Source organism: Phyllostomus discolor, chromosome 5 (genome assembly GCF_004126475.2).
Source record: "Phyllostomus discolor isolate MPI-MPIP mPhyDis1 chromosome 5, mPhyDis1.pri.v3, whole genome shotgun sequence".
Taxonomy (NCBI): domain Eukaryota; kingdom Metazoa; phylum Chordata; class Mammalia; order Chiroptera; family Phyllostomidae; genus Phyllostomus; species Phyllostomus discolor.
The window spans coordinates 144,441,911-144,465,188 of record NC_040907.2 but is presented as its reverse complement, the minus strand read 5'-3'; the positions used below and the strand labels follow the sequence as shown (position 1 = coordinate 144,465,188).

Genomic DNA, 23,278 nt, shown 5'->3' with positions numbered 1-23,278 from the left:
GCAATGGCTACAACAGCAAACCTCTATTTTTGCACGTGAGTGTGTAGATTGTCTGGTCAGTTCTGCTGATATGAGCTGGTCTTTGTGGGCAATCTTGGCTTGGCTCTCACTGTACCTGGGACCTCAGCGGGGGTGACCGAGCTGCCTGAGCTCTACCCGCGTGCTCTGTCATCTTCCAGCGGGCCATCCCAGGCTTGTTCCTGGGGTAAGATAGGGTTCTGAGACAGAGAGCCCCTTAAGGTCTACACTCAGAATTGGCCCGCAATTATTTTTCTCTCCACTGGACAAAATGATCATTACACTAGCCCTGATTTAAGAAGTGGGGGAACAGGCCCCATTTCTTGATGGAAGAACCTGCAAGGACACATAGCAAAGGATATGGAAACAGAGGTGAACAGAATCCTGGCTGCTTTTGTAACCAGTCTACCCAGAGTGAGACAGATGCTAGCACTGTTTTATAGTTGAGCGATACTGGGCAATTCATTCAACCTCTCTGAACCGCTTTTCCTCTATTTGAAAATAGGTACTGTGAGAATTGAATAGACAATAGGGCCTGGGACATCACAGGAACTCAATGAATATCAATAAACTCTTTACAACTCTCCCTCCAGCTGTTCAGACAGGGGAAAGAAGTATACACCAGCTCTTAACATTAGGGATATTAAATAATTTTATTTCAATTTAATTTCAAGAAACAAAGTGCTAAAAGCAAACACATACTTCAGAAAAAAATACATAAACATTTGAACAATAATTTGAAAAATTTTGAATAAGTTAACTGGGAAATGAAGCCCAGTGTTACTAAAATCAGCACCACCGTGCGCTGACCCGAAGGGATCGAGAGGGGGCAGAACACCACGGCTGTGGATCACACAGTGGGCATCTCTCCCTTTCTTTTCTCGTACTCCACGCCTGGTTGGGTGACATCACTGGTAGCTCTTCTCTCTTTCCCATTCTCCAGTGAACATGCACCTCTGTCACAGAGGTTTTCTGAGAAACCGTTGGCTTGATCAGAGAGCTCTTAAGCTGCACAGCTGCTCTGATCTGGGGATACTGCTGATTTCGGGGATCAGGTATTGCACTAGGTGTGGGGTTATCATGGTCCTGCCCAGGAGTGCTGACTTTGTTCAGAGTAAAGGCTTCTCATAAATATGAATTGAATGAATTTGAAGAGGAAGAACAACAGTGGTGACCAACGAAAGTGATGCAGAACTAACATTCACCCATTCCACAAAATTTCATTGAAGTTTCTACTCTGTCAGCATTGAGGGAATAGTCCATGAGACAGAAGGTTCCTGCCATCAAATACATTGTCAAGAGAAGGCTGTTCCTATTTGATTTATTTTCAGCTAACATTTATTCATTGTTATCCATCCCCCAGTGTTATTGAGGTGTAGCTGACAAATAAAACTTGTAGATACTTAAGGTGTACAATGTGATGATTTGATTTAACTGTATATTGTAAAATGATTGGTACAATCTAATGTAAACATCATCACCTCACAGTCGTGTGTGTGTGTGTGTGTCATGAGAACTGTTATGATCTACTCACTTAGCAAATGTCAGCACACAATGCAGTATAACGATAGCACGCTGTACGTCAGATCCCCAGAACTTACTCATCTTACAGTTAACAGTTTATTGTCTTTGACCAACAACTCCCCATTTCCCCCCTCAGGCAGCTCCTGGCTACCACCATTCTCCTTGCTGTTTCCGTGAGCTTGAATTTTTTAGATTCCACAAATAGGTGAGATCATACAGTATTTGTTTTTCTCTGCCTGGCTTCTCTTAGCATAATGTTTTCAGGTTCCTCCATGTTGTTGCAAATGGCAGGATTTTCTTCTTTTTTATGATTGACTAATATTCCATGATAAACCCCTATAATAATGACACACATGTACATATATATAAATATATTACATCTCTTTATCCATTCACCTGTCCATAGATACTTAGGTCATTTCCATATATTGGCTATTGTGACTAACTCCACTAACATTTAGTAAGTACTCACTACAAGTCAGCTACTGTGCTAGGCACTTCAGAAGTATATGTCTTAGTTAACCTTCAGAATGGACCTACAAGGAAGGTGCTGTTATTAAGCTCATTTCACAAGTTAAGAAACTTAAGTTTTGAATTATGTGACTTGCCCAAGGTTACCCAGCTAGCAAGAGGTGGAGACATTGGGTAACGACTGAAGACAATTGTGACTGTCACAACTAGGAGGGTATTACTGGCATCTAATGGATAAAGATTAGGGATGCTGCTAAACACTCCACAATGCACAGGACAGCTCACCACAAAGAATCATCAGGTCCTGGATGTCATTAGTGTGGAGGGTGAGAGTCTAAGTTAATTAGCACAGAAGCTGGGAAGACTACCATTGATCTTACTTTGTATATGAGAAGCTCAAGGCTTAAGAGGATTGAGAAATTTCATTAGTTCATACTGCTAAGAAGTGGCAAAAGTGGGATCTTTACTGAGGTCTTCTAATTCCAAACTCAATGCCTTTCAGTTATACCATGACTCCACCATGACAAAGGAAAACGGATTCAATAATTCCATGGCTTCAAGTGTCATTGAACAAGAGAGTTTTAGCACCAGAGACCAAGGCAGTGATGTCAGAGAAGGGAAACTAGGAAGTTTGGGGGGAGCTAAGAGCAGATTGCAATCATAACTTTAGTTCCTGAAAGGTTAGCATTTAAAGTGATGGTTGGAGGAGAGTTTCGGTGACAATATCCACTGGGGGCCTGGTGACAAGAACTGGAGTTCAGAGAAAGGTCGGAACTGGAAATGCATTGCCTTTGACAGGCAGGTGTCAGCTACACACAGTCACGACAAGGGGGGATCAAGATACGGGATAACAAAGGGGAGCGAAGAAATAGTGGCTGCGTTCTGCAAAAATGTTTGTAAAAAGGAAGTGAGGTGATTAAAAAAGGGGGGGGACCAAGAAAGACATTAACGAAAGTGGGATCTGGAAGGTGCACACAGGATGTGGTCTTATGTAAAAATTCAGAAGAATGGGAGTTTGAGATTGTTCAGAAATCTGTTTCTTGGTGGGCAGGGAAGAATGTTACTGTTTTCCATTCTACAAGGCACCCTAATTTGTATAACTGACAGCATAAAACACATCTTTTTTAATGCTGTTTGTATAGTAGTTATCCTCAGAATCTTTATTAAACTCTAGGTTTTGTTTAGGTTCTACTTAGGAAAAAGCCTTGTTTCTGTCCCCAGTGCTCAACCTTCTGGTGGCTCCCAGTTGGACACGGACCCCCCCAAATGTCACTTATTTGAAGCCGAAGTTCTTGTTTCTCGCTGCTGAGTCTACACATCCTCGTTTGATCAAATAACAGAAACAAACAATCCCTTCATAATAAATGTACCCTGAGGTGTCATGCTTCTGAGAACTGCATCTGAAAATTGATTCCTCTGTACCATGGTGTGACATGGTTTTAATGAACCTGCTTGTTATTTACTGGATAGAAATGGTAGGGATTTGACCGGGTATGCTCTCCCTCCAGGCCGGTGCAGGTAGTGCCCGGCTCTGAACAGGGAAGAGCTGAGGGGAGGCGGTCAGAGCACAGCTGTCAATGCGTGTGGAGGCAGCAGAGCAGCTGACCACATCAGCAAAAGGCTATTTGACTAATAGTGATGCGTGGTAGTGCCATGTCTCCCTGTTTTTTGTAATGTAAAATGACTATTGATACTAATACTCATTTAATTTTTTTGTGCATTTACTATGTACGCAGCACTGTGTTTAGCACATTCTATAGTTACCCCAGTTTGACTCTCATAAGGACTTGAATGATGGAGGTTTAGTTTGACTCTCATAAGGACTTGAATGATGGAGGTTTAAGTACCAATTCCTCTACCTGACTTAGGGCAGGTGATACTGACTAGGATTTGGAAAAACTGGAATATCTAGGCTCACCTTCTCACCCAAATCCTCACCTCTAAGCACGGCTGTCCAATAGCACTTTCCATGATGAAGAAAAGGTTTCATATGCTGTCTAATACAGTAGGTGCTGGCCACGTGTTGGCATGGAGCCCGGGAAATGTGGTTAATTCAATAGACTGGCACTGGAAAACATGAACAAAAACTGAATTTTCATTAAAATTTAAATGTAAATGGCCAATTTCGTAGCTCTTTTGAATGTGACAAATAGTTTTTCTAAGGATAATTACAAAGAGCATTGAAAAGATAAAACGTTTCCACCATTGTAGCAAATCTATTGGATAGCACTGTTCAGGAGAAATTGTGCATTCCTCCCCCCCCCCCCCCCCCCCGTTGGATTTTAGGGCAAGCAGAAGGGCTTTCTCATCTTCTTTCCAGCTTCTTCAACCTTCAGACTTTAGAGAAGGGAGATTCCTTTTCTCTATCCATCTTCCCTTCTACCACCCCCCAAATGCCCACCCCCGTGGTGTATCAGCTTGTCCAACAGCCTTGAGGGGAAACCCCAAAGGGTGAATAGGTGTAAGTGACCCTTCTGTATCAGGCACAGGCTAGGAGCGTTAATTTCCTCCTCCTCATCAACAATCCACAATTACTCAGTTCTCAAAATGTGAGAATCAGTCTGCCAGAGACCGAATCAGGTAAACTAAACCTAAACCCCCTAGGAGTAAAAACCAAACACACACAAAACCCAAACACAGCATGTAATAAGATAAAATATTTCCTTCGAGCGTTGATAGAGTTCCTACAGGTGGTGACTTGGAAGAAAGCCTGTGACATTTCTTCTTATTCTCCAAAATGTTTTTAACAAACTGGTTGTCCTATATTAGTTAAGTGGAAAATGCAGCTATTTTTTTGCCGCCCAAAACAATGTTTAACTAAGAGAAGTATTTTCCTGAATCACAAGAGTATTCAAGCCTTTAACCTAAAGACTTTCACAGATGAGAACTCAGGGCTCAACCCTGCTTCTGCATTAATAATTCCATTTTCAATGCTAATGAATTCTTTTACAAGCTGCATGTGCTCATTCTTTTACCTGTTTTAGGCACAGATTTACTAATTGTTACTTGTATGTAACTCAGAGGTTTTTTTTTTAATGCAAGTGCAAAATAGGACTTAAATCCAGATTTGTAAAGAATAGGAAATTGAGCAGAGGGAAAAACACAAAATAGCCAGAGGGCAAAATGAGGAAGGACTGTACTGACCTATTTTAAAAAATACCCTAAGGTATTTTGTGGCCACTACACAGTAACTTTAGGCCCCTGGTCAGATTTTCCAGAAAGTTGAACTCATTTTGACGCTTTGATGGAAAACCAACTAAATCACCTAGGGATTCTTGTTAAAATGCAAATTATGATTTAGAGGTTCTAAGACGGCCTGAGAATTTGCATTTCCAGCAAGCTCCCAGATAATGCGGTTGAGTAGCAAGGATGTGGACATTTACAGGAAGGTGAATCCGGAACCTGGTTTCCACAGGGTACGGATTGGCAGACTCAGGCAGCTCTTTCGTTCTTCAGGCCAGTGGGAAGGCCAACTTAAGGCCACTTTGGGCAGCTGGACCAGCCTCAGCACACTCAGCAGCAGGGAATTGTACTGGGCGAGCGTTAAGTACCCGGTGCCTGTACCTCATTCATTTTGTCCTTTCAGCAAACACATGAAGTGGACGCTAGTATTATTTTCGTTTTACAGGGGAAGAAACTGAAGCTCAGAGACTTAAAGACCTTGTTCAAGGTCTCGGGCATTCTCTCTCTCTCTCTCTCTCTCTCTCTCTCTCAATTTTAGAGAGAGGGAAAGGGGAGGAAGGAGAAAGAAAGGGAGAAACATGGATGCAAGAGAGAAACAGCCACCGGCTTCCTTCCTTGCTCGCTTGGGGACCTGCAACCCAGGCAGGTGCCCTGACCAGGAATCCAATCGCATCCTTTGGTTTGCGGACCGGGCCCAACCAACTGAGTCACACCTGCGGAGGCGCAAGCTTTTCAGGACTGTTGAATCCACGTCCATCTACTCCAAGAGACAATGCTTTCAACACCCTGGGGCCTCAATTTCCTGTGCCGTGAAAGAAAAAGGGCTGGCTGGGAGACTTCCAAGCGAGTCCTTCAATTTTTTTTCCGGAGACCTTGTTCTTTGACTCTGCAGGGAAGTGACCGCGTCCGCTTGCCTAGGTCAGGGGCACGGATGGTTGTTCCTTAGGAAGGGTCGGACGGACAGTGCTGGAACAAGCTGGCGCGGGCCACAGCGGGCTCCGGCGTTGCATAACCGCGAGGCGTCCCTCCCCCTCAAACTCGCTCCCAGCCCCTTACCCCTCGCCCAGCCGCAGCACTTAGAGCGGATCCCAGGCATTAGTCCCATTCGCCCGCTTCGCAGAGTCCACGGCAGAGCGGGGGGGCTGAACGCCGAGATTTCCCCCTCTATGCTGTTCTCCCCCATCACTGCCCGTGGGGCTCGGGCCCCAGCACCCGCCCCCGCCTCCGCCCCTTGCGCTCCCCGCCCCTCGGAAGCACGGGTCGCTGCGCCTGGGGCTCGGGAAGGGCCACTGCCTGAGGACACGGCACGGCGGGTACTGCTGGAGGCATGTCCACGCGCCACCGCCGGGGCTGCTGTGGCCAGCGCGAGGTGAGGACGCAGCGGGGCCGGCTAAGGCCTGGGGTAGGGTGGAAGGGGGAGAGGGCTGTGCACTTTTCTGGGAGGGCTGCGAAGCGCTAGAGTCTGCCCCACGGGTTGCCCTGGACGCAGTCTCCCGAGGGCGACTGCGGCCCCGGGATTCCCATCGCGTGGGCCAGTGATCTGCCTTATTTTACCCTCTTCCCGCTTCCCGGCTCACCTGTGCGGAGGGCGCGGTGGCTCAAGTGACCCCAAGCATCCTTCGTGGCTGGGCGGCGAGGCTCTAGGGCTGGCCTTGGTGGAGCTGGCGGAGGACACTCGTTTCGCTGCCCCAGCGCCCAGCAACGCGCCAGGAGCCGGTCACCCCAGCCCGGGTCCCTCGGAGCACCTGCTGGGTCAGGGAGAGACACGTGCCCGCGTGCCCGTCGGTTTGGGGCTAGCGCGCCTGCAATTTCTGGGCAGGTGGCTGGAGAAGAAGCGGCTTTGATCCCTTGCCGTGGTTTTCAAGTGCAGATTTCTCCGTGTAGTGGAAACCGGCTTTCTTCCGGATTCTGTTTCTCGTGTAATTTTAAAAATCTCCCTTCTGCCTCAGGTTATAATGTTTACTTCTTGTGCGTGGTGTGCTAAAAGCAGAGCAGCCTTCAAAACCTTCAGTGGACTGAAATTAATTTTTCAGTTGCTTCTTGTCTCAAAGAAAAACAATGATACGTATATCGTGGGACTCCAGGGGCGGAGGTGTCGTACAATAAGGCACTACTCAGGTCCTGCGGCTCTTTCGTTAGCCTGCCGTTTTCACAACTCAGCATTCTGAATCTCTTAACTTCTTTTCTTTTTTTTTTTTTTTTTTGACCGTGAGTAAGATGGGGCCTGCCAGCACACTGGTTAAACCCTTCCATTCTGAAGGGGCCCTCATTAGTTCATCCCCACTCGCTTCCTTGCCCAGAGCTGGACAACCCGCCGGCACAGCCCGCGTAACCCGGGAGGAAAGGCTTCAGGCCTGCCAAATGTAAGAAACACACGATCTCCACAGCAGAGCGAAATCACTAGCTTTTAAAAATCATCAAGTGCTCCTGCATAGTTCGTTCCCACCTTCCTCCCCGCCCGCCCCCCGCCAAACCTTATGCCGAAATAGGCTAATGGGACCCGACCCTCCTCCAAGGTGCCCAACCTATGTCTGTTGAAGAAATAAGGATGGAATTAGGAGGAGTAATTAAGGGACTAGATTTGGTCACTTATAGTCACAGGATCTTGAAATCCGAAAAAAAGTTTCGAGGTCATCTATTCAAACGTTCACCTTACAGCTCAGGAAGCTCAGATTCCAGTGGGCAGGGTCGGCCGAGCTCCTACTGTTCACTGGTACGGAACCAACACCAGAATCCAGGCCTCCTTCCCCCCTTTCCGTTCAGTGTTCAATTGCCAACAGGCACTTTGTACAAAAAGTTACATGACTAGAATCACCTCATCACATCACTTGCCTGTTTTATTTATTTATTTATTTATTTATTTATCTTTTTTAAACTGGTGGGCTTCTGAAACAGATGAGAGGGGTTGATTTAGTCCAATCACCTTTGTGGTACAGTTTTTTAAAAACAGAAACCCTTAATTTTAAATAATATTTACATTCTTCTTACATGAAGATGAATGTGCTGATACATCTCAGGTGAACTTTCCAGAAAAAGAAAAGCAATCAAAACAGGTGCACTAAATTTACCCCATTCTCTCCTTGGTCTGATCCTTAGCTCCCTATGGTGATGACTGGTTCAAGTTGTGGTTGGACTCTGGAACAGACTGTAGAAAAGTGGTTTGTATGAAGGCCATTTGCATGTTGTGATTAACACCATGACCCATAACACAGCTGAGAAGGGGATTTTAAACAAGCTTATTTAGCATTCTAGCATTGTGTTGTACACTTTGTATGTTTTTTCATTTTAGCTCAAGTGAACAGATACCTAGTGTCTTCTATGTGCCTGGTGCTGTTCTGGACATTTGGGATATGTCAGCAATCAAAACAAAGAACTTTGATCCTGTGGAGCTCCAATTACAGTTCATCCACTACAGTTTTTCCAGGATCTTGTTAGGCAGAAGAAGAAGAGAATTTCCGAATTTTGCCCAAAGTAGGGAGATAACATAAATGTTGCAGATTATCTTCCTTCTCATCCAGTGATTCTGCTGATTTTATTTATAATCACTGAAGATAAACAAAGAAGCAAATTCAGATGAAGTTACGTTGACTTTGATGAACTGACATTCTACTGTACAAGAATACAATTTCCCCCACTTTAGTTATTTTATGTATATTCCTTCATTCAGAGTCCCTGAAATTGCATTCCTTTAGTGCAGGGACATCACCCGTGGTGACATTAACTTAATGAAACATGGGAGAATGAGTTTTCTCAGTAGTGTTAGTGGTCCATGTTAGTGCTGTCGTCTATAATTGCATTAGCTTGTGAGATGTAACTTCTTACCTATTTAAGGAGAATGGTGTTCTGTTTTTTACTTTGTCTCACTTTACATTTTGTTCTCCCTTTCCCCTCCACAATAAGTTATAACCTTACTGGTAAATCTGTTACCACAGAAGATTTTCCTTTTAATCACACTTTGCAGTTTTAAGCATTTTCTAATTTTCTCAATTGCTTTTTCTTTGGACAGGCACGGTTTGCAAGCTCAGGCATGTTTATTATTTTTAACAAAGGCTTATCAAATGAACTTGGCTGTTTTTCAGTAGTATACAGCCAAAAAAAAGTAATTAGTGCAGCTTGGTGGGACTGTTTATGCCATTCCTTACCTAACCAATTGCTTTGCTTTTTTAATTGCTTATTTGGAATTTGTGTTCTTATGAGTACCTTTCTAGTATATCTAAAACTCACTCATGAAAGTGGTATAATAATTTAATTGAGAAAAAACCAAATCCACACTTGAAGACATAGGGAGATTTTTTTAAAGGTTTTATTTATTTATTTTTAGAGATATGGGAAGGGAGGGAGAAAGAAAGAGAGGGAGAGAAACATGGATGTGTCAGAATACAACTGGAGGCCCCATCTGGGGACCTGGCCTACACCCCAGGATGTGCCCTGCGTGGGAATTGAACTGGTGACCCTTTGGTTTGCAGGCTGGCACTCAATCCACTGAGCCACACCAGCCAGGGCAAGACTTTAAGTACAATGACTGTCTCTGTCTGTTTCTAATTTGTTCTACATCAAAAGGCACCAGGAATTGTTATCTTATTTGAAAGTGATCTCTGTTAAACCCTTGGGAGCGAGAGTCATGATTTTGATGGCTGCCAGGCACCCCAGTGATTGATTTCTTCCTTTGCCCACCACTTACTCTTTTGGATCGTCACCCCCCCCTTCTTTTGTTGCACATTGATGAATGGAGCAAGTTGCTGTAGCCAGGTAGGAAGTTCTACACCATTAATTAATTACTTAACTAATGTGCTCATTCATTATTTACACAGTAAATGTTTACTTGAACATTACTAAGATAAAGATTTGGGTGAAGATTGTGCTGTGAGCCCTGGCTGGTGTGGCTCAGTGGATTAAGCGCCAGACTACAACGAAGGGTTGCTGGTTTAGTTCCAGTCAGCGCACATGCCTGGGTTGTGGGCCAGGTCCCCAGTAGGGGACGCTCATAGAGGCAACCACACATTGATGTTTCCCTTTCTTCTCTCTCCCATCCCCCTCCTCTAAAAATAAATAAAATATTAAAAAAAAAATTGTGCTGTGAGCACCTCTTTTCCTGTGCTGGTGGTTGTGGGGGATATTAGGAAACAGAATCTCCCTCTCAATCAGCTAGCACCCTGGTATGGAAGAAAAGACGTTTTGTGACTCGCTGTACTACCAGTTATAACCACCATGAGATAGATAAGTATGTTGGCAATTAAAAGTAAGAGAGAGAACGAATGGGCACTGTGAGGAGTCAAGGCTTAGGGAAGCCTGAGCTGCTCCTGGAAAGATGGGTAGTATGGTAAAGCTTCTACAGAGGCAGAAGGGTACTCTCTTTATGGGAACACATCTTTGCTTCTTTTTGAAGATGCATAGAAGACTTCCCTGTGGGCACCAGATGAAGCTGTGTTGGATTATATAACAGAAACTTACCTCTGTACCCTCTACTCGAGTACCCTTTTGTCCTGGGTAATGCAGTACCAACCAACACTAAAACAAGTCATTGGGTTAACCAACCCTTTTCTTTTCCTCTGAAACACACACTGGTTTTTGCTGAGAGCACAGACCGCGGTGGCAAATAACTCATCATAGTGAAATGGTGTACTTTGCTTTTTTATCAGTTCAGGTGCACACTGATGGTGGTGCTTGGTCATAGTCCTGCTCATTCTAGTATTACTTGCTATTGTAATTTAGTTAAATACTGCATAAGTTGATGTCATGTGAATGGCGAACATAGGATGCTGTTTCTGTGAAAACTAAGTTAATTGCCAGATAGGCTCCTGAAAGTAAGCCATGTTAAAAAACAACATCAACACATGCTACAACATAGAGAAACCATGACAGCATCATGCTAAGTGAAGGAAGGAAGGCACAAAAAGCCACATATTGTATGATTCCATTTATATGAAATGTCCACAATCAGCAAATCCATAGAGACAAACAGTAGATTAGCGGTGGTCAGGGGATGGGCCCCGGGGAGAACTGAGAGTGACTGATAGTAGGTACAAGTGGCATTCTCTTTGGGGTGATGGCTATGTTCCAAAAGTAGATAGCAGTAATGGTTTTACAGCATTGTGAATATTCTAAAAACCACTGAATTGCACCCTTTAAAATAATTAAAATAGTGAATTTTATCTCAATCAAAAAAGACTATAAAGCTAAAAAAAGCAACATCAACAAACAAGCTATTATTACTACTTAGGTATGGAATAGACAACTGTAAAAGGAAAACTATAATAAAAAATCTAGAAGGATTTTGCTCTCAGGTGTTTCCACAAGTGACTTGAAGTTATAAATGCTTTTAAGAATTGAAGCAGAAGGATGCCTGTTCATGGCGCAGGGCAGCGCGAGTTCCATGCGCTGAGGTTTGCCAAGAGCTAGAGGGCAGCGGCAGCCTCGGGGTAGAACCGGAAATAGCCCGAGAAAGGGAGCTGTTATCTGTCAACCCCAAGAAGGCGGGGATTGTGCAGCAGCAAGAGCTCGGGAAGATATCTCTCGGGGACCTAGTGGCCGAGATCCGGAGGAAGATTGAACAGGATGTGGTGGTGGACCCAGCACGCGCCTGCCCAAAAAGCTGGCTCTGCTTAAGGTCCTCTCCCAGAAGTCAGAGGCAGCCTTTGCCTCCTGCACTAAGACACCTTCCTAAGGTGGTAGCCCCTGCCTCCCTGCTCTGACCTCTGTAGGCGTTTGTTGAATGAAGGAAAGAATTATTTCTGCAAAGAAAATTTTGCATTTGGGTGACTCAGTTACCATCACTCAATGCATTGTCTGTATACAACACACACTTCCTAGCTATCTGCTTCATAGGATTAGCATTGTCCTTCTAAAGATTTTACAGCTCTGTACATAGTAAGCAGCTGTAGCAATTCAAACCACTCTTATCTGTAGACTTGCAAATTCCAGCCCTTCCAGCAGAGGTTCCGTTGACAACAGGCCTCCCCTGTGGTGAAACCAATATGCCTCCATATAACGTACGTGTGCCTGATCTCACATGAGTTTCAATAAAAATTATACACATGTTCATTCTAAAAACAAACAAACAAAAAAAGAAATGGAAACTGGAAATCTGGGATGGTTTACCCAAGAAGCCAACACAGAGCTCCAATCATGAGCCAAAGGTGGTGAATGTGATTCACGTTTACTTTATGTACTAAAATGAAATAAAATATTTGAACCATAATATATCAACTTTTGGGCTCTCACCTTTACCTGATTGCTTCAATTAGAATGCTTTCAATACTTCAATTTCTTAGGGTAATGAGTGTATCTGGAAAATAGCTCATCTCTCTGTATCTGGAGAGAAATTCCACGTTTATGAGCCTCTCTTATGGATGTAATATTAGTCACTTGAGACTATAGAGGTGACCTGAACTTGGTTTTCAGTTCCAATCACCATAAACATCACAACCCTTTCCCTCCAAACATGTGTATGGCTCCCTGGTTCATCCATGTAACAAAGTTGTAACATAAAATCTTAACTACAACACCAATTCTTAGTATTGGTTGACTTTATAATTTTTCAAAATATTTCTGAGACATTCACCATTTTCTGGTTTTAATACCACATTACACATTAAGGATTGTAATTCACATTTTAGGGACCAACTGAAATTGTTGTGTAATTCTACTTTTTTCTGAAGAAACAAGCAAGCACGGCCTGAAACCTACACTCACAGCAGGGGCAGATCTGCCTGAAGGAGAATGGGAGTGCTGCCTCTTCAGTCGGGCATGGGCCAGTCAGACAACTAGTAATAAGCAACGTTAAACATCATTATTAACTAATCACGAAGTGTGAGGTGGGGAGCCCAAACTCTGACAGGTATCACTGCTGTCAGAAAGAAGTGGTTTGTCCGGGTTGATGTCTGACAACTGAGGGATCCATCACTAAGTTGATTCAAGTCTATACCAATGATTCTCTACCCTGGCTACACGTTAGTATCACCCTGGGGAGGAAAAAATATTGATGCCACAATCCACTAGGCCGTGGATAGACCAAGAACCTCAGTATTTTTAAAGCTCCCCTAGTGAGTCTCATGTGCAGGTGGGCTTGTGAACCATGGATTGATATAATACTACTTTTATCTTTGTAACTTGTTTTTTTTTTTTTTTTTTGTAATTTTCTTCGTGCAGTGACCACTCAGTATATGGGAAGCTTTCTCATGGTTGAATGAATTTTTTACTGATTTCCCCCCTTATGAGATTTAGTGAACTTATGGCTACACAATGTCAAAATAACCAAATCACCAAACTGGTACCATTACAGACCAGCCCACCAATCAACTGACCAACTTGTTTCATTGCTTTTCATGACTGTGGGGTCACAGGTATATTTCTTGAGGACAACAATTTGGTTTTTTTCCTCTACAGAATCTGTTTTCTCTACTAATGCTTACAAATATGTCCTTGTTTATGATGAGTTCCCATACCTGATTGAGTTGTCAATCCTAATGCTCAACTTTTTTTGGAATAATTTTTTCTTATTTAATTGAATCAAAATAGATTTTGGAAATATAAGACCATTATATAAAAAGCCATTAGATAGGGCTCATGTAAGAAAGATAGCAGTTTAAACCTGGCCTCATATGACTTAAAATATGACTAATTCCATGCTTTTCCTTGTCATTAGTATTCAGTGTCTGTGAGGAAATGTGGGGAGGTGACTGACGTAGAACATAAAAACACTGCTCTAGCACACTTCTCTGTCTGCGATGGCATTTGTTCTTATTTTTTAATACTCGTGGAAATTCTCTCCCACCATTACCGGTTAGTTTTCCTAGATTGTTCTCTAACTGTTGATTCTTGTATTAAAAATAACACCGCCATGGATCTTGACCAATAGTTTTGAACTGTGTTTTGCCGACCTCTGAGAGTTCTGCAGAGCTTCAGGGGCTGTTATGGGGACAATGTGGTGGGGACAAGATGCCGAGCGTTGAGCTTAGGGTTCCTTTTGGTGGTCTCTTCTGCAACTGAGCGGGTGTGCTATTGATTTCACATTTTGGGTTGCCAAATAAGATTTCATTTGAACAAAGGATTTCTTGAAAAAACAAGTTTGTAAATGACTAGGCCCACTAGGTTTCTAGGTTTCTGCTTCCCTTGTCCTGCCAAATCAATTCCGGTAGCTCCTAATTGTTCTTAGCTATACACTAGCGCAGTCTGTGTTGAAAAAACAGAGAAAGACTTTGGCTTCATTAACTTCCATCCTCCCATGCTTGTAGGGAGAGAAAGCAAAATGAGCAGTTAGATGTTCTGGGGCGAGAAAATGCAGATTGGGAGCTATTGGCGTAGAGTGTCGGTTGGGTCATGTGTGTGGACTGATTACCAAAGGAGTGTTTGTAGAGTGACATGAGAAACTGTGGATTCGTCAAAGATGAAAGCATAAGGAAGCGCTATTTGGGGTCAAAGCACCCTCTTCTGTACTCACAGTAACCCAATACACATTGGCCAATGAAGGTGTTGGAGCCCAGCCTTTGAAAGCCTACATCCTGCACAAAACTATAGGGAGCCTTATAGTTTTCGAAGGCCTGGGCTCCAACACTATCCACCACCTCCACCACACACATGTATACACAAGCTCCAACACTCTTGACAGTTATGCCCAAGCACATGTGGGCAAACAGCAAATTAAAATGCATACTTAGACATGGACTGAGAAGATAAATTTGAGTGTTTAGCTAATGGATTCGGCAGTGCAGGCAGCCATTGTAGTATTTCTGGCTTAAAAGGATTTGTTAAGAAGCACTGTTTTTTCCTTGGCTTTAATATGCAGGCATTTCCCCCATGTTCCTGTTCTTCTTTTGGAATTAGAGCAGGACTGGCTCAATTCTAGGTGTGGTCCCAGTGAGGCCCGGGAGTAAGTACCTTTCCATTTGGGTCTGAAGTGTCATTTCATCTTACCAACACAGACCCTGCCTTCAGTGCTGGCCCTGCTGTTTGGCAAATCTAGTTACCAGGCTCACCAGGCAACAATGCAGTAACTTAATTTAAAAACACATATAAGCCTTAGAAAAGGTCTAATACCAGGATAATGAATAAACAATCTTTTAAATAAGATACTGTCAAAAATATTTTCCTCAGTCGGGTGTTCTAATGATAAAAGGATTGGTCATTGTATCAAAAATTAAGCCCACACATTTTTTCTCTTTTTACTTCTTAGGTTGACTTCTTGATTATCTGAGACATTCAAAGAAGATAGAATATAGGCAACCATATACTAATTCTATTAGAGATGAAGATCTACCTAAACATTGAGCAGCTTATGCACGAAAATTGTCATTGTAGAATCATCCTGGTACATTCTGCTTTCCTTTATAAATTTTCACGTGATAAGACACCTAATTGGCTGCAAATACAAGCTATGTTAAGGTAAGTTTCAGTTTATAGTTTTATAGTTTTAATAGTTTTAAGCTGGAGAAGAGGTATTTGAATTAGGTGAAACAGAATGAATTACCTTTGAAGTCCCTGATAAAAAATACTGTGATGAGATAGTGTTGAAGTAACTCAGTGAGTTTACCCCCTGTGTCAGGCTGAGTACCCAGCATGCGTGGGCATAGGCGGGTGCTGAAGGCCCACCGAGAAAAGACAGGGCTCTGATGCAGAGGGCTGCAATCCCCTGGGAGACACTGGTGTGGGGACAGACAATCACTGCATTGTGATGAGTCCCACTGCTTTTATAGGAGTTTAGAGTAGAGGCACTCCATGCTCTATGTTTGTCAAACTATTAGAGAACCAGAAATTCATGAGGTGAACAACCCAGGGAGGCCTTTCTAGGCAGCAGGAGCAATCAGTACAAAGTGCTGACATGGAAAAATGCAGTGTGGATTGGAAGAACTGCTTGATTCTTCAGGGGGATTTGATGTGGCTGGCATGCAGGAGCTGGGTCATTTGGGGGTCCTGTGTATCACATTAAGATACAAGAAGTTTGATTTTGTTTTGGCTGCTGAGAGTGGTCCTCGAAGTCTTTTAAATAGGGAAGTTGGACAAGAGTGGGGTTTAGTGATAAAATTAGCTTGTGTTTCAAACTGATAACCCTGAATGGGGCTTCAAGAACAGATCCAGGAGGGTGATAAACTAGGGGTCTGTTGAAGTGATTCAGACAAGAAATAAGGCTAATGCCTCATAATAAGATGTTTGCTTTATTTATGTTTATTATTTTTGGTGCTTGCTGCCCTATATCAATGTGGTAGAGATGTTTGGTCAGCAATTCGATATTCTGTGCAAGCAATACAAAATTTGGGCTGGTTAATAAGTTTGTTTGACATCACACGATTGAATATAATTACCTGGGGATTATGTGTAGAGTGAAGTGTGAAATGGGTCAAAAAATTGTGAAGAATAATTAATATGTGTTCACATTCTACCCAGAGCAGCCCTTGGTCTTCGTGTTACTAGGCCCTGAGTGGGTCTGTCTAGGGCCAGTTGTAAGTGTGAGTTCTTGGCAATGTGTAGGAAAGATTTCACAACACAAGTCCTTTTGACTATGAAGATACATTTATTAAAGCTGGGGACAGTGAAACAAGGAAGGGCTTAGCATGGCGGAAACAATAGGAGAGCCTTGGCTGGCCTGCCTTAGCTCACTGAGAAGTCAGAGAAAAGGGGCTTTGGGGACAGGCTCGGGGGATCAACCCGGGACAAGCTGCCAGCTGCCCAGTGCCTTAGAGTTTAGGAGATGCGAGCCTGTGAAAGAAGGAGTGGGGTGTTGTGAGGAGCAGAAGAAAAATGAAATGGTGTCAGCTGCTCCTCAGGGGGAGAGCCACTGGTACAGGCACGCTGGGTCCTTTGTCCTGAGGCTTTTATCTGTTTCTTGCGGGCAGGAATCTTAGGGGAGGTCACAGGGGAGGGTTTCAATAGAATATTCAGCAATTCTCTAGGTCTGCCTTTTCAGGGTCACGATCTCCACTGACTGGTCAGTGAATGGGCAGGGATTCTTAGTCACTGCAGTTGATCCTGGCCTCACCCACCTGGTTTTGCTGCTTTTCTGGGCCTGGAGCTGAAACACAACTGAGGCCTAGATGTTATCTCCACCGAGGAAAGGCCAGGGGAGAAGAGGCTACCCTGGGGGTGAGGTCCTTGTTTTTCCAGTTTTGATCCCTCCAGGCACTGGGGCCTTCCAGCCTCTGACCGGCTACATCTTACTTAACTTTCTCAGCCTTTGTGTTGGGCTCTCTGTCTCAGTTTCTGTATTCTACTTGCCGAGGAATTTTCCTAGCTCCTCACCATCCTGTCTCATTTCTACCTTCCTATTTCTACTCTAATCATCTGGCATGTGTTGGTCTTTTTCACTACACCAGCTGTTAGGTCAGGGACCAAGTTTAATGTACAGTGTCACTGCCATTGCTCCTCTCTGCATTGCTCTGCTGTCCGAGTAGCCGTGTCTCACTGTGGGTAGTGCCCTCTGGAGCTGTGCTTCAGCTGTCCCTGCTCAACTGGTCCCAGCAGCAGTCATAGTGCCTGACATGTGGTAAGTGTACGGTGTGTTTACTGAATGGATGAATAAATGACATAATAAATAATGAGTGGTCAGAAGAAGAAGGATTTAACAGATGAAGTAAGAAACACAGGTCTGGGTGGTAGGGGGCATAGAAGAATAAGCAGGAGAGACTCCTGTCATGGAAATTCCAGGAAGAAAGAGTTCAGTAATGAGAGAGAGGTCAACAGTGCCAAATATCACAGAGAGGCCAGTTAATTAAGAATGGCAGAGTTAGGACTCATTGTGCATTATCAACAACAGCTTGAGCTTGAGCGGTATGTAAGGGAGGCAGGAGGCAAATTCCATTCCACCGAGGTGGCCATGAGAAAAGGGATGAGGAGGTAGTGTGCACAGTTCCGTTAGAGGCTGGCTTTGCAATGGGAAGAAAGTAGAGAGGCTGAAGGGGGTTTTCTTCCCTCATCTCCCCTTCTCTTCCATTTTATACCTCACTTTCTTCCTTCCCGCTTTCAAGATGATAGACACTTGAGTGAATTTATAGGGTAAAGAGGACCCAGTGAAAAGGTCTAGGATCAAAAGAGGAGAAAAGAGGGGAGGGGATATTTATTGGAGAAATTAAATATAAAAGGACATGTCTTTCTTTGAGAAAGGCACAAAAGAGATGAGGGTGCATGCAGGTGTGAATAAACTGGAGTGATTGCTGAAGGAAAGAAGATGGAGGGAAACCCATGCAACAGCCCATTCTCTCTACAAAATATTAACTGCCACGTTTTGGACGCTTTCTATGTTGTAAGCATTATTAAAGTTACTTTTATTTGTTAACTCATGAATTTCTTGCAACAACCCTGGAAAGATGAAATTATTATTCTGATTTTACAAAGGAGACAATGGAAGCACTGAGGGAGACAGCGAGTAAGAGGCAAAACCAGGATGCAGGGCTGTTGACCATCATGCCATACTACTGAAAATGGTGGGTCTGTAGAGCACTTAAGATTTTGAATAACCATTGTGTGCACAAAACAGGTATGACATGCAGTTGCTGAGTCACCCCAAGAACTCAGTCTGTGTTGGAAATGATAATTATGTTGCATCATTAAACTGCAAGGTTGAGAGACTGCCTCTAGCAAAACTTGCCTTACCAGTTGTAGGAATGAAAATGTTTGGACGTTTGCACTGATGGGGAATTGGAGATTGGTGAGGTGGAAGGAGTGGGGGTGCTAGAGAAAGAGCAGTTGATGTGCTGGGTTATGAATTCTAGCCTCTAAGGAGGAAGAAACGAGAGCAGGACCAGCCAATGAAATGGGAGAAAATACAAGAGCAAGAGCCTAAGGGCTCAAGGGGATTGAAAACAAAGCACATTACTAGTTGAGGAGTGGGAAACTTGTGGAGGATAAAAAGTTGGGGTTAGAGAGGGATACTTAATTCTCTAAACAATCCTAAATTTCAGAAGTGAAAGGTGGTACCAGTGATGATAGGTTGATGGTGTGGCTTTGGGAGTACATGACAAATGGATTGGAGGTGAATCTTATGGGACATGACAAGGTCAAGGTTGAGGCTATGATCTGCAGAGATGTTGGGTAGATGCTGACTAGACTGTGTCTCTCATCGGAGGATGGTGCCCAGAAGCCCTAAGGGTGGGTCTGGGCTTTAGATAGCTACAACTCAAATATGTGATGGTCTTCAGGAAAGATATGCAAGATTAGCTGATATCTGGTATGCAATAAAAATCACTCATTGTCTTGTCAAAGGACAGTTGAATAGCTTATATTTTGTGCTGTAGGTTTTGAGTAAAAGCACTTGCCATTATCAATTGGCAAAACAACACATTTCACAAGTAACTTTGGATGCTTTAGCCAAATGGTCGTTATTGCCCTGGGAAGAAAGGACTGTGTGCTCTGATAAAATCTCTTCTTCCTCTTCCATCCCCTCCTCTTTCTTTTCTCCGGGTAGTACACAATGCAGCACTGTCTGGGCAAAGAGAGAGGCAGCTGAAGATCATCAGGCTTCCAGATGTAGAGTTTGTTGTCATTTGTGGGGGTGGGGGTCATGGGAGAGGGGCCAGAAACTTCAGTGGGAATCAGTGTGGTGTCTTTGCTTCTATAGTTAGCCGTGTGATGGGAACCAGCAGTATGTGTTCCCGTTGTACAGCTGTGCACACCAGTGTCTCCATTTCTCTCCTGCCTATTTAGGACTTACAGAAATCAAAATCCGAGCTGATGTAAGCTTAGACAGCCCCTCTGTGAAGACATGGAGCTACTACCTTGGGGCTAAGCTGTGTGTCTGGGTCTGATACATGAGTGGCTTGTGTAGACAATGTGTCCGTGGGGTATTAGGCACAGAAACTCCAACCTGGACTGGCGTTACTAGTTAGGAGAATTCTTTCATGTAGTTCAAAGTTCAGGAGCAGAATGTCTGGGTTGTGACTTTGCTTCTCTGTGATTCTTTTGACTTTGTCCCCGCTATGAGTTGGTTACATTCCCAACCTGATTCCCGTCATGGTCCTAAAATGACCGCAATAGTTTGAAAGGTCACATAGAGATAAGAAACACCCGGTGGAAGGGGAGAAGGCATGTCTTCGTGTCTCCTCAGTAGTGAGGAAATGTTTCCCAGAAGTTCCTGAAAGACTTTTCTTTAAGTCATTGGCAAGGACTGTGTCACTGCCTTTTCCGTTCAGTCCATGACTGGCAGGGGGAACAGAGTTACAGCAGGACTGCTATAATTCTTGATTAAGAGGGACTAGATGTTTATTTCCAAGAGAAGGCTGAGGCCATTATTATGACATTTCAGCCTTGTCAAGGGAAAAGAGCCTTGGTTAGTGGTCAAGTCCCCGACTTCAGCTATTTGCTGGCAGTATGAACTTGGAAAAATTGCCAATTTCTGTGAGTCCCTGTTTTCTGTTCAAGGATCATTGTGGGACTTGAAAACACTTTATATAAACTTTAAGGAGCTGTACAAATGCTAATTATTCATTTATGAATAATAACAACAACTATAATAATAACAGCTTCCATTTACTGAGCACTTGCCTGTTCCACACACTTGCTACGGGCTTAAAGGCATTCTCGGTATTGCTCACTAAGCACACACCAAGCACCCAGCGTACTCAAGGCACCCTACTGAATGCTCTATTTCCGGTCTCAGGTGAGCTGAGATCTGGAACAGTAAGGCTCAAGGGTAGGGCTGGAGAAGGGATGCGGGCTCAGTTTTGTCAGCGGCAAAAACCAAGTTAAACCAGTAGAGTCAGACCAGAGCTTGGTTCAGCAACCCTGGCACTTGCGTTCTGGCTAAGAAAGAATTCAGAGCCAAGACTCAAACTATAAAGGAAAGTTAATTTAGAAAGTCACAGAGGTAAGAGAAGTGAGCCGTAGAAGAAATGGGCTTAGGAAACAAGTTACAGAGGCAAAAGGAGGGCCTTTGGAGCTTAGGAGAAAGAGAGAGACAAGGAAACCGAGCCTGGGGAAAGGGCCTGGAAAGAGGCTGAGTCCTCCCTAGAGAGAGCCTCACTGGATCCTCTGTCTTGAGAGTATTTATCTGGAGGTCTCAGGGGAGGTTCCCAATAGCTTTCCAAGTGTGTCCTTTCTGGGTGGTGATCTCTACTGGTTGGTTGGTGCCAGGGCAGGTGGGCATTAGTTGATGCAGCTGGTCCTGATGTCAGCCATGGAGTCCCTTGTCTGGTTTTGCTGCTTTTCTGGGCCTGGAGCTGAAACATGACTGAGGCCTAGATCTCTAAGGGGATTTAACCCACATGGCTAGCAACATGCCAGGGTAGGAAAGGTCAGGGGAGGGTCTGAATTGCATGACCAGTGATATGAAAGGTCAGGGGGTCTAAGCCCCATAACCAGAGATAAGCTGCAGGGAGAAAAGCTATCCTCAGGTCGAGGTCCTTGTTTTCCCAGTTTTGTCATTGCTAGGTGCCTGGGGCTTTCCGCCCTGGTGACCTTCTGTACCTGGCCTATGTCCTTGCTCTGCTCATGGCCGTCTAACTGCCTACAACAGTTTCACCCAGAGGTTCCATATTTTTTTTTGGCCTGTGTGAGCAAGTAATGGCCTCTGACAATTGCCTTGTTATTGCCACAGATTGTCTTTAGCCATCTAGTTCGGGGCTCAGTGCACGAGGGGGTTGCAAAACACAAGTTTATGTGTACTTTCAGAACAGAACACCTGATGCTTTTCTTTCCGCTCTTCCTTATTTTCTGAAATACAAGGGTTTGGGCTGTTGTTTTTTTTTTCATATTTGTGCATTTGAAATCATAGATGGATTCACAGATGTTTATTAGGCTCTCATATATATTGTTTTGTCTGTGCTTCATGAATTAGTAACATTTTGCTTTCTTTCCTCCAAAGTAGGTTAAACACTGTGGAAGTACATAATACATATTTTTAAAATTAAGTATTCATCATTATGTTTGTTATTAATTATTAGCATATTACAGGTACAGGCCTGGATTTTTATTGCATTGAGGCTTAGTGGTCAAGCGTCCTGCCAGTCAATGGAGTCAGTAAGTAGCGGGGACTACTACTTACTGACTTTTTTTTTGGTGTTATAAATTGCCCTGCTTTGAACATCATTGTGAAGTGAACTTCTTCCCTATTTTGCTTTATATCTTTATGATAGTTTCCCTGAAGGAGAATGGCTAGATCAAAGGGTTTGAACTTTTTATACTTATTGGCTGGTTGGTTCATGGAAAGTTTTTGAGTGGTAAAAAATGACACACTCATATAACTGTAACAAGGAATTGTAACCCACCCACCATTCTTTTGACATTGTTTCTGAAAGTGGGGACTCTGACTAATATGTAGCTTGTAGATGAACAGCATGTTTGTATAAGAATCTTAGGAACTAACTTCGAAAGATACAGACTGGTACCCTCAGGCATCCCAGCTCTGGGAGATTTGCTGACCTTCAGCTGTGGAGCCAGGATGACTAAACCAGGATGATGCACATCGGACCATCACTGTCCTTATCAGAATGGACTGTGCTCATCTTCCCATAGAGAACTTCTCAACCCCTTCCTTTATCCCTTTGCTCTGTTCCCTTCTGCCTCCTCATAAAAACCTCTGCGTCCACCGAGATGTGGAGATGGGCTTTGAGACGTGAGACCCCTATCTTCCAGGAGATGAGCATTGTGATGTGAGTACCCCATCTTCCAGGTGATCTACACCTGAAAATAAACTGCTTTCCTTTACATCAGCACATGCCTCTCAGGCACTGGTTTTCGTAGCGGTGGGCAGCTGGACCTGCGTTCAGTTATACTTGTAGTGTTACTTAGAGATTATGCTCTTTCTTTCTTTCTCTTTTTCTTTCTTTCTTTCTTTCTTTCTTTCTTTCTTTCTTTCTTTCTTTCTCTTTTTCTTTCTTTCTTTCTCTTTTTCTTTCTTTCTTTCTTTCTTTCTTTCTTTCTTTCTTTCTTTCTTTTCTCTAGACTGTTGCTTAATTTATTTTTTTCTTTACTTTTATCATTAATACTATTACGAATGTCCCCATTTTCCCCCCTCTGCCTGCCTCCTTCCAGGCCCCACTCCCCTTCCCTCTGGCCATCACCACACTGTTGTCTGTGACTATGTGTTATGCATACATGTTCTCTGGCTAATCCCTTCACTTTCTTTTCATCTAGTCCTCCCCCCTCCAGGCCCTTGACA

At 43.7% G+C, this 23,278-nt stretch overlaps 1 protein-coding gene and 2 long non-coding RNA genes across 3 annotated transcripts in view; 2 read left to right on the top strand and 1 right to left on the bottom strand.

Moving 5' to 3' along the window:
- Positions 1–3,626: 3,626 nt before the first annotated feature.
- Positions 3,627–3,905, top strand: LOC118500854. The gene is made up of 2 exons (XR_004903438.1): positions 3,627–3,781; positions 3,820–3,905. It is a non-coding gene; the product is annotated as an uncharacterized LOC118500854 (long non-coding RNA).
- A 2-nt stretch (positions 3,906–3,907) lies between these two features.
- On the bottom strand, positions 3,908–10,021 carry LOC118500853. Its single transcript, XR_004903437.1, has 3 exons — positions 9,749–10,021; positions 6,774–7,381; positions 3,908–4,080 (listed from the first exon to the last, which is right to left on the bottom strand). It is a non-coding gene; the product is annotated as an uncharacterized LOC118500853 (long non-coding RNA).
- The window catches only part of SLC16A12 (solute carrier family 16 member 12), a 70,104-nt gene continuing 53,013 nt past the window's right edge, over positions 6,188–23,278 (top strand). The window contains exon 1 of the mRNA XM_028512782.2: positions 6,188–6,565. The gene's annotated coding sequence lies outside the window, so the exon portion shown is untranslated. The remainder of the gene's footprint in view (positions 6,566–23,278) is intronic.